We start from the raw sequence: 10,393 nt of genomic DNA, 5'->3' as shown, positions 1-10,393 counted from the left end.
ACCTTGTGGGATGTATCTTGGTTTTTTGCAACCTTGTATGTCCATCCTTCCATCTCCGTCGCTTTCTGGCTCTTTCTGCATCTTTGACAGACTCTTAGGATCCAAGCCTAGGAGATTTGGCCTCCAGACAACTGTGTCCCCACTTGTAAAAAAGTCACACAAAGTACAACTAGCATGTCTTGGGCGCTGATCCTATCTGGGGTCCCTCTTAGAGCTAGGCATCAGCCCCTGGCTACACACCCTATGGCACCCTCCTGTGCTTGATCTCTGGCTCACATTAGTGGTTAGGCAGTGGACTAGGATAGAATGTTAGCCTTTGCCCTCTTCGCTGTACCCACAGCCACTTCTCCTTCAGGTCCAATAGGAAGCAGCCCGAGGATAAAAATCGCTCTATATTCCTGGTATAGGTGAACGAGAACGAACTGTGGCAGGGGGTGGGGTGCTGCTGGGTGCTCCCCAGATTCTGTCCAAGTCAGAGTCTGATAGAACAGGTACCTTTATGACTCTTGCAGAGAAGAAATGCTGTTCAAGGCAGCAAATAACCTAAGCCTGGAGAACAACTGGCAGCCAGCAACTAGCTAGACCCCTGTGCCAAACAAGAAGACACTGCAGTCTCAGAGGCAAACACTGGGCCTCTTCAGACCAAAACTTTCCCAGGACAAGGCAGACAGACATTATTGGACAACTGGGCAATAATGGAATTGAGAAATGAGCCTCTTAGCATGGGGCCCATGGCCAGAGCTATAGCCTTCGCTTTCCCTGCTTACTCTGTGCTTATGTGAGAAAGGTAGGATCCCGGCTTGGGCTGTGAAAACCAAAGCATGGATACAATGGGTGCCAGTCTCTGATCTTGCCTGGTAGGGAGAACTGATTTGATATATGGGCTCAGTCTCTGGCCATACCACCCATGAACATGCCAGATTTCATCTGAATGTGGGTTCAAAGCTCTATGATCTGGAACTTTCCTTAACCCTTGGTGGAAGAGCTCTTTCCTGTAAGTTTCGCCACCCCCTAAATGTGGAAAGCCCCATAAGAAAGCAGCAATAAGTGCCAGGCGTTGGTGGCACACGCCTTTAATCCCAGCACTTGGGAGGCAGAGGCAGGCGGATCTCTGTGAGTGCCAGGATAGGCTCCAAAGCTACACAGAGAAACCCTGTCTCGAAAATGACCCGTCCAGCAGGTCCAGTTATTCAGGGTCTGAAGAGGTACTGCCTGAAAGAGAGTCATGGGCGGAGAAAGAAAGGAGACCATGCAAGCATAGCAAATTTTGTCACGGTCTCCCTTTATTGAGGGAATAATAAGACTTATATAGGGATGTGGCAAGGAGGGAGTGTAGAGGGAGGGAGGAGGAAAAGGGGAGCAAGGCCGCTGGCGGTGGGGCTCCCAGAAGGGAGGTGAGGTACAGAGGAAGAAGTTAGTACATTTGATGCAAGCGGCTATCTAAAGAATGTCTGTTGCCTGAAAGCCTCCTATGTTTCTTGTCCTCAGAGCTGCTTATCTCTTCCGGGATAGAACAGCCAGTGGCAGCAGTTGCCAGGTGGCAAGTCCTTCAAGGACCTGTAGTTTTCCACTGCTCTGAATGGCCCCTTAACTTATGGCTCCCAACACAAAAAGCCAAAAAAAAAAAAAAAAAAAAAAAAAAAAAAAAAAAAAAAAAAAAAAAAAGGAAGGAAGGAAGGAAGGAAGGAAGGAAGGAAGAAAGGAAAGAAGCAATAAGATGTGTCCATGCTGGTGGTGGTGGTGGTGGCAGCAGCACACGCCTTTCGACCCAGCCCTCGGGAGACAGAGGTGATCACATCTCTGGAAGTTCAAGGCCAGCCTAGCCTAGTCTACAGTAAGTGAGTTCTAGGACACCCAGGGCTATCTTTGACAAACCCTGTAAAAAACAGTCTTACTGATCTTTTTCTCTTGGTCGACTATCAACAAAGTGAAATTCACCATGAAACACACAGAAGTTTGCTCAGAGCCCATGTGGGCCCTGACAGTGAATCCTAACTAAGAAATGTTATATCCCCAACATGAGTCTCTGTCTCAAGGACTTTGTGTCACTGTCCCATGGTGATGTTGAAACAAGAAGGAAGCAAAGGAGAGTCCAGAGTGCACCAAGAGGATAACTGGGCTCCAGGGCCGTTCAGTTGCCCCTCTAGGCTTTCTCTGCTGCATCCCAAGGCCAGTCTAAGCCCAAGGCCAGGCCTACAGCTCTGTCCTCTACTTTATAACTAATGGCCCCCTGCCTAGGAGTCTGACCTCAGAGCTCTGGCTCCACCGTTTTGTTTTTGGTTTTGTTTTTGTTGGTTTTTTGTTTTGTTTTGTTTTGCCATCTAGCTGCAGGGCACATGGTGGAGGAACTCCTTGACAGGAGTCTGCATCATCTGACAGGAAAGCCTTCCCTACCTATCATCTTTCCAGTGCTGGATCTCTGTGTTCTTCCCCAGCAGGCAATTCCATCATCAAGCCTTGAGGACCCCATTGCTTCTTCCACAACGAAATCTGTCCCTCCCCTTTGCTCTCTCTCTACATCTCTGCCTCCAGATCCAGGAAAATCCCATAGGAATTCCCGGTTCTCCAGTGTAAAGTGAAAATCCATGAGCCCCCTAAATTCAGCTCTTATCAGTAATTTCAAGACAGAGACAGGAAGCAATAACTCAGGGCCAGAGCTATTTAAGAGATTCACATGCTCCCGAAGCCAGCCACAGCCACAGGCTTCCGTCTTGTATTCTATCAAGTTGCCTCCTGTATTGGGTTGTCCCCTCCAGGCTGTGATGTTCATATGGAAATAGGATTATCATGTATTTGTTTGTTTATCTCTCTGTAACACAATACCTTGCACAATAAGCTGTGGCTCCACGTTTAAGAAACTGCATTGCATTGCCAGATAATGGTTTGAAAGTGCAAACAAAAACCACCAGGTGGCACTGTTGCCCTCATAAACATAAATGCTGTCCAAAAGTGATTGGAATCCTTCAAGATAGTCTTTTCCATGTCTTTGGGGTTCTCTGGAGGTTTACACGCTCAGTTCTACATATCTCCAAGAAATTTACAAAGTTCTAAAGCCCACTCGTGGGTCCATTTACTTCACTAGATTCAGCTAAGTTCTTTGTAAGTTAGCTGTCCTTAGAAGGCCTAGTCGCAAATGCATTTAGTCCCAACACTCTGGAGGCAGAGACAGGCAGATTTCTGAGTTTTGAGGTTGGCCTTGTCTACAGAGTGAGTTCCAGGACAGCCAGGGCTACATAAGGCAACCCTGTCTCAGATAGATAGATAGATAGATAGATAGATAGATAGATAGATAGATCTTTCCAGGCCATAGCACAGATCAATCGGATTAAAATCCCTGTGTAGATGGGATTGTCATCTGTATTATTGTCAAACCTCTTGTATGACTCTAACAAAAAGTCAGAAGTTGGGGCTCACCACCCCAGTACACCTCCTCTCTCCGTTTGGTAGAAGGGTAAACTGAAGCTACAACAGAGGAGGGTTAGGGTTAGCTCACACACAGCCAGTTGATGGCACAACCTGTCCTGGATTTTAGTCCTGCCCTCCTAACACACAGTCCTGGCCTCTGAGGTTGTCCTAGCTGTCATATGACACTAGGCTACAGGTGGAATGTGTTGGCAATAGGACAGAGTGAGAGAATGCAGACCAAAGGGAGGATAAGACAGATGTCTGGTCCCCAAATCCTAGTTTTCCATCTCTCACAGTGCCTGAAGTCCTACTGCTGACAAAATTAGTCTCCCATTTAAGGACTGACTTTGGGCTGCTTCTGTTTCTGTTGAATTAGGTTTTCTGCAAAGAGAAATTAGTCCAAACAACAGAATGATGCAACTCTCAGACATTTTCCTCTCTGGGGAGGATGTGGACGGCTGAGAGCATAGACCGTGAAGATGTCAGGGGAGAAGGGGATGGGAAGTGAAACCAGAATGATATCTACAGGTTTTGTCAAGGGTCAGTCCTAAACTCTGTCTGTCTCCCTCCCTTTCCCCCTCCCCCTCCCTCCTTCCCTCCCTCCCCTAGTCAGGTTTGGCTCTGTTCCAGACCCCCCCTCAAAAGGGACAAAGTATGGGTAATGGTGGTACAGTAATATTTTTAGTGGATGAAGAGGCAAACACCTGTTGCAGCTGGCTGCTTTCTGTGAGGGTTTGCGGGGGAGGGGGTTCAAGCAAAGTTCTGGGGAAGGCAGAGCCTTGTGACCAAGTTCTCCACGGATTAACCCTAGCTAAAGAGTATTTTAGCAGGGGGCTGGGGATGTAGCTAAGCTGGTAGAGTATTTGCCTAGCCTGCACAAAGGTACGTAAAACAGGATGGCGGCACATGCCTGCGATCCTTCCACTCAAGAGGTAGGACCAGAATCCAGGGTTTTGGAAATTCAAGGTGGCCAAGTGGTGGTACCACACCCCTTTAATCCCAGGAGGCAGGGGCAGAGGCAGGAGGATCTCTGTGAGTTCCAGGACAGCCAGGGCTACACAATGAAATCCAGTCTCAAAAAACAAAACAACAAAAAACCCACAAACAAAAGAAATTCAGGGTCATCTTCTAGATTCAAGTCCAGGCTGAGCAAAGTGATACTCAGAATAAAGGGAGTGGGGTTACCAAGGTGAAGCCCATCACCACTAGCTTTGTCCTTGAGCCACTTCTCTCTGTCCTTGGCTGTTAGTTGGATGAGGTAAGCTGCCCACAGTTTTGCCTGGATACATGCATTGTATGTATCTAATATGCACTTGTATATATAATCTCCCTTCACACTGTCAACCACATGTTTTGTCAGAGGTGTCTTAAGGTGAAAAAAAGCAGTTCCAGTAGTAGCTGGATCCAGTAAAAGGAGTCAAAGCTGGGTGAGCTTGGTAAGCTCAAGTTACTTTAAGATCTCCTAGCCTTAGTTTCCCATCCTGTACATGGGAATGGCAGCATTTGTTTCGAAAAGTAATGTAGGTGAAGGCCTTTCTTCAGGACCAGACCCAACTGCTTCCTATGGGCTGGCTGCTGCCACTGCTCGAAAATTTTTGTTTGTTTTGTTTGGGGGCAGTCGTAGGGAAGCAGGGTCTCACAATAGCCTTGGCTGGCCCGGAACCCAGCCAAGATCCCCCTATCCCTGCCTCTCCAGTGCTGGGATTAAAGTCAGGAGCCACCATGCTAGGCCAACACAAGCACCTTTCAAGGGAGAATAATATCCTATTTCCAAAATGGGGAAAACAAGAGCCCACAGGAGGTAAGTGACCTTTCTGCCCCGGTTTTCTGTTGCATAACAAATAACCACAAAAGTATCAGGTTACAACAATGCATGTACATTGTTTGGAGTTTCCATGGAGTCCAAGCACAGCTGCCCAACTTAGCAAGTCTGCTCGGGGTCTCCTATTGCTGGAATCAAGGTCTTTTTGAGGCAAAAGGACTGCTCTATGATCATGTGACTGTTGGCAAAATGAATTTCTTGAAGCTATCGAACTCAATGTTATCTTGCTCTGTTGAGATCAACTAACTCAGGCCCACCCACGATAATCTCTTTTGCTAAGACATGAATCAGCTAATTGGGGATATGAATACATCTGCAAAATCCTTTTACCTGTGCTCTCTAATGTAAGCTATTATACACCCAGTGGCATCCTCCATAATTTACAGGCCCTACACACAACAAGAACAGAGACCTAGGGGCCTGGAAAGACGGCTCAGTGGCTAAGAGCACTAGCTCTCTTGCAGAGGGCCCAGGCTCCATTCCCAGTACCCACTTCAGACAGCCCCCAATTGCCTGTAAGTCCAGTTCTGGGGGATATGTTGTCTCAGGACTTTGAGGGTACCAGCACTCATGTATACATACTCACACAAGGTCCCACACATATACCCATAACTTAAAATAATCAAATGGGGACTGGAGAGATGGCTTGTTAAGAGTACTGGTTGCTCTTTCAATTCAATTCCCAGCACCCACATGGCAGCCCACAACTGGCTGTAGCTCCAGTTCCAGGGATTCTGACACCCTCACACAGACATACCATATATGTAGGCAAAACACCAATGCACATGAGATTAACATTGTTTTTAATTATACGATAATAAACACTTAGAGAGAAGGGATTTATAAAATGTGTGCATGTCATGGAGCAAGAAAGAAGTCTTGGGCCATCTTGGAGCTCTGCCTACTTCTCAGAGCTTCCCAGGGAGTGTTGACATGGGAGTATCTGTTTGATGTGTAAGCTTTTCCATGCCTCATGAAAGAAATATCCAGGAGTTTCTGGACATTGGCAGATTGTAAGTTGAGCACAGTACAATACCATATTCCTTCTTCAATTCTTAGAAGTAATGTACCAATCAGTGTGAACTTGCCAGACAAATAAACCCAGTCGTAGGATTGGCAGGTAATGAAGGATGTGGTCACCAACCTGTAAGATGGTTTCTGTTTTGGCTTGGACATGAAGTGCCCACTTCCCTAAGGCTTAGGTTTTGTTTTGGCTTGGTTTTACTGGGTTCCCCTGCCCCAGCTTTTTTTTTTTTTTTTTTTTGAGACAGGGCTTTTGTGTATAACAGCCCTGGCTGTCCTGGAACTTACTTTATATACCAGGCCAGGGTGGAACTCACCAGCCTCTGCCTCTGGAGTGCAGGGATTAAAGTTCTGTGCCCTCACCACCAGGTTAAGGCTTAAGTTTTTTGTTTTGTTTTTTTTTAATTTATTTTATTTATTTATTTTTGCAATTTTATGTGCATTGGTGTTTCTGCCATGGGTGTTGGGTACCCTGGAACTGAAATTACAGACAGTTGTGAGCTGCCATGTGGGTGCTGGGAATTGAATTTGGGTCCTCTCGAAGAGCAGTCAGTGCTCTTAACCACTGGCTAAGGCCTAAGTTTTAAAAGCTTGATTGCCAACAGTTTTGGGGAAGTGACTGAATCCTGAGGCCTCTGAATCCTGAATTTACAACACAGCATTATTGGCAAGTGGTAAACCGTAGAGGTGGGACAGAGTTGAAGCAGGTCACTAGCAGTATGCCCTGAAAAGTTATGCAGGTCCCTGACCCCTGTCTCTCACCATGTCCTGGACACCATGAGGTGAGCAACTCTGCTCCAGCACACCCTTGCTCCCTGTTTTGTCTCATCACAGGCCCAGAAACACAGAGCCAGGTTAAGGACAGATTGCCTCAAGTCAAATCCTTGCTCCCTATGCCTCTCTCAGGTATTTTGTCTGTCATGGTGACTAACACAGCATCCAGTGAGTCTTGCCTCTCCTGGCACTCCTGCCTTTGTAACAGCTTACTGTGACAGTCAACAGGACTGACCTGTATGCATGACTAATGAGACGCTATGAAAGGGAGAGTGTGTGACTTCCAAAGCTAGTTTAGTTCATAAAAGGCCTTGTAGCTTCTACCTGGCTCTCTTGGATCACTGGCTCTGGGAAACCAGCTGCTCCGTCATGAGGACACACATTTCTACGTTAATCCAGAAGGTGAGCAACGGAGGCCTCTTGCCAACAACTATAGCCAAGTTTCCAGGCATGTGAATGCACCCTGTTGGAAATAGATCCTCGCCCAGTCAGGCTTTCAGATGACTACAACATAGCCCTTATCTGGGTGCAACTTTCTGGGACATCCCCCCATCCCCCCACCCCACCCCACCCCACCTATAGAACCAGCCACCTCAGCTGCCCCTGAGTTTCTGACTCACAGAAGCCATGAGAGACATTTGTCATGGTAAGCCCCCAAGTCTAAAGAGAATGTTACATAGCAACAGATAACTAATACTTCTCAAGCTAGTATCTCACCCAAAGGATGGCACTTGTGTTGAGACCACCACTGCAGTACAGTCAACCTCTGGCCTTTCCCTCCACAGGCTGTGGGAAAGCAAGGCAACAGCTAATAGAAACCGAAGTCCAAATGCAGACCTGTCAACGTCCACTTTAACACAGACATTCCTCCAACAGTGGACATATTGTGTAGGCGCCACCCTGTTCGGGAGCCACTCAGCTCCATGTAACTCCATGTAGCCATTGTGCACTTAGGAAGAGGCTTTGCAATTCCATTTGTATTTTTAAATTTAAAGAGCCACGGTGGCTGGCAGCTACTGTGTTGAAGGAGCAAATCTATCAGATGAGAGTGCATGCTACCAGAAAAGTAATGAGTTGTAAGAACCAGAAATTCACCCAAGGGACTCAGGGAAACAAAATGTAGTATGGTCTTTCGAGAGACTGGAGATCCCAATCTACTGCTTCAGAGGGGGCTCTGAGAGTTGAGCATCCCCCAGTGAGGAGACTATGAGTAACATAACCCTTCGCTAGGCACGAGTTCAAATTCCACCTGTCACTAGTAAACTGTCTATTTGGACAAGTTATTTAACCTCTTAGATGCTGTTTTCCCATTTCTAACAACTGCTTCGTGCTGTTATAATTAATGTGTTCAAATGTCAAACATTTGAGTGGGTTCCTGTGTTGTAGTGATGTGAGGAGCCAATAGATTGACTATTAAATTCCTCTTGGGGCTTTTCTTCCCTCTGAACATGATGGTGACACCAAGCCCAAGCCACCAATGTCTCAACACACCTCAAACTGAGGTCCCACTCCACAGAGACAAGCTAAGAGCAGGTCATAGCCTTGCCGAAGGCATCGAAGACTTGTCAGCAGAATGTGACAACTATAGCAGGGCCTGCAGAGACCAAGCAGGTGACATCAAGGAAATAGGTGCAAACTGTGTCAAGAGAAAGCCAGTTTCCTCTTACCCACTCCTACTCGTCATACAGACTGGACGGCTGACAGTGTATAATTTTCCAATCCCTAAGTGAGTTATTTGGACTTTCATGAGAAGCATCATGTTTTCTACACAGTGACTCATTTGAGGCTTAATTTTTACTCTTCTGGTATTATGTGTATTTATCCTCCACAGTACCCGTGGAGGCAGTTTCTCTGTGTCCTGGCAAATAACCACTACCAAATAACCGCAGAGTCTTTATAATGTTGTATTTGGCCAACAGCTTAGACTTATTCTTAGCTAGCTCTAATAACTTAAATTAACCCATTTCTGTCCATCTACGTGCTACCCCAAGGCTTATCTACCACATGAACTTACTTCCCATGATGCTTGCTGTATCTTCCAGGCTCATGACTCCTGGACCTCTCTGCCCCAAAAATCCTTCCTAGCCATCGGCCGATCAGCTTTTTAATAACAATGAGAGCAACACATCTTCAGTGTACATAAAAGGTTATTTACCTTTTATCTAATTTCCCCCTTTCTGTCTAATTAAAAAGGAAGGTTTAACTTTAACATAGTAAAATGATATGTAACAAAAAGCTATCAGGTTAAGAATTGCAGTTACAATATCCAGTCTATTTATATTTGGCAAATTAGAGAAAATATTTAATTATATTTGTGAGTCTAAAGTTTTATATCTAATTTACCTTTTATCATAACTAAGGAAAACTAATTATCTAGTCTAGAACTCCCTCAAAGACCCATGAAGGGTGTGATGTTACTAAATGACAGGGACACCTGGCTGCCTGGACAGTCACCCAACATTGATATGATATAGGAATGATAGGGATGTTAAAGTTAAAACCTTTTTATTTAGACAAAAAGGGGAAATGTGGAATAGCACTTTACACATCTGAATGTATGTCACTGTGATTGGTTTAATAAAGAAGCCGACTGGCCTATAGCTAGGCAGGATAAGGTTAGGTGGGAGAACCAGACTAAGAGGATGCTGGGAAGAAGAAGGCAGAGTCTCCAGAGGAGAGAAGACAAACTTGGTGTAGTGTACAGAGGTACCACCACGTAGCAGAATGTAAGAAGAATCAAGGGTTAATTTAAAATGTAAGAGCTAGTTAGTAACAAACCTAAGTTATTGGCCAAGCACTTATAATTAATAGTAATTCTCTCATGTGGTTATTTTGGAACTGGCTGGCAAGACAGAAAAGTCAGCTAACACAGGTGGACCATAGAGGTCACAGGACAACTTTACAAGTTGGTTCTCTCCTTCCTCGGTGGAGTCCAGGAATCACACTCAGGTCCTCAGGCTTAACTGACAAGTGTTCTTATCCTCAGAGCTATCTCAAAGGCCTCAGGGATTCCGTGTTTGTTTTTAAAACCTGGCGTTGCTTAATTTAAACATGAACAGAGACACGCCATTGGGATACATTTTCTGGCATCTTCCCTCCTGTCTCACATATGTCCCTGTGTCTGGGACCTGAAAAGGTCTCACAAGCTTCAAGCTCAAAGGGTACACTCCAAAAGAAATAACTTGTTACAACCTTTAAAATGACACTGGGCACGGTGGAGCACACCTTTAATCCCAGCACCAGGGAGGGGGAGGTAGATGGATCTCTATGAGTTTGAAGCCAGCCTGGTCTACAGAGTGAGTTCCAGGACAGCCAGGGCTACACAGAGAAACCCTGTCTCGAAAAAGCAAAAATAAAATGACAATCTGA

Source organism: Cricetulus griseus, chromosome 6 (genome assembly GCF_003668045.3).
Source record: "Cricetulus griseus strain 17A/GY chromosome 6, alternate assembly CriGri-PICRH-1.0, whole genome shotgun sequence".
Lineage (NCBI taxonomy): Eukaryota > Metazoa > Chordata > Mammalia > Rodentia > Cricetidae > Cricetulus > Cricetulus griseus.
The sequence above is the reverse complement of the archived record's forward strand: the minus strand, read 5'-3'. Positions refer to the sequence as shown.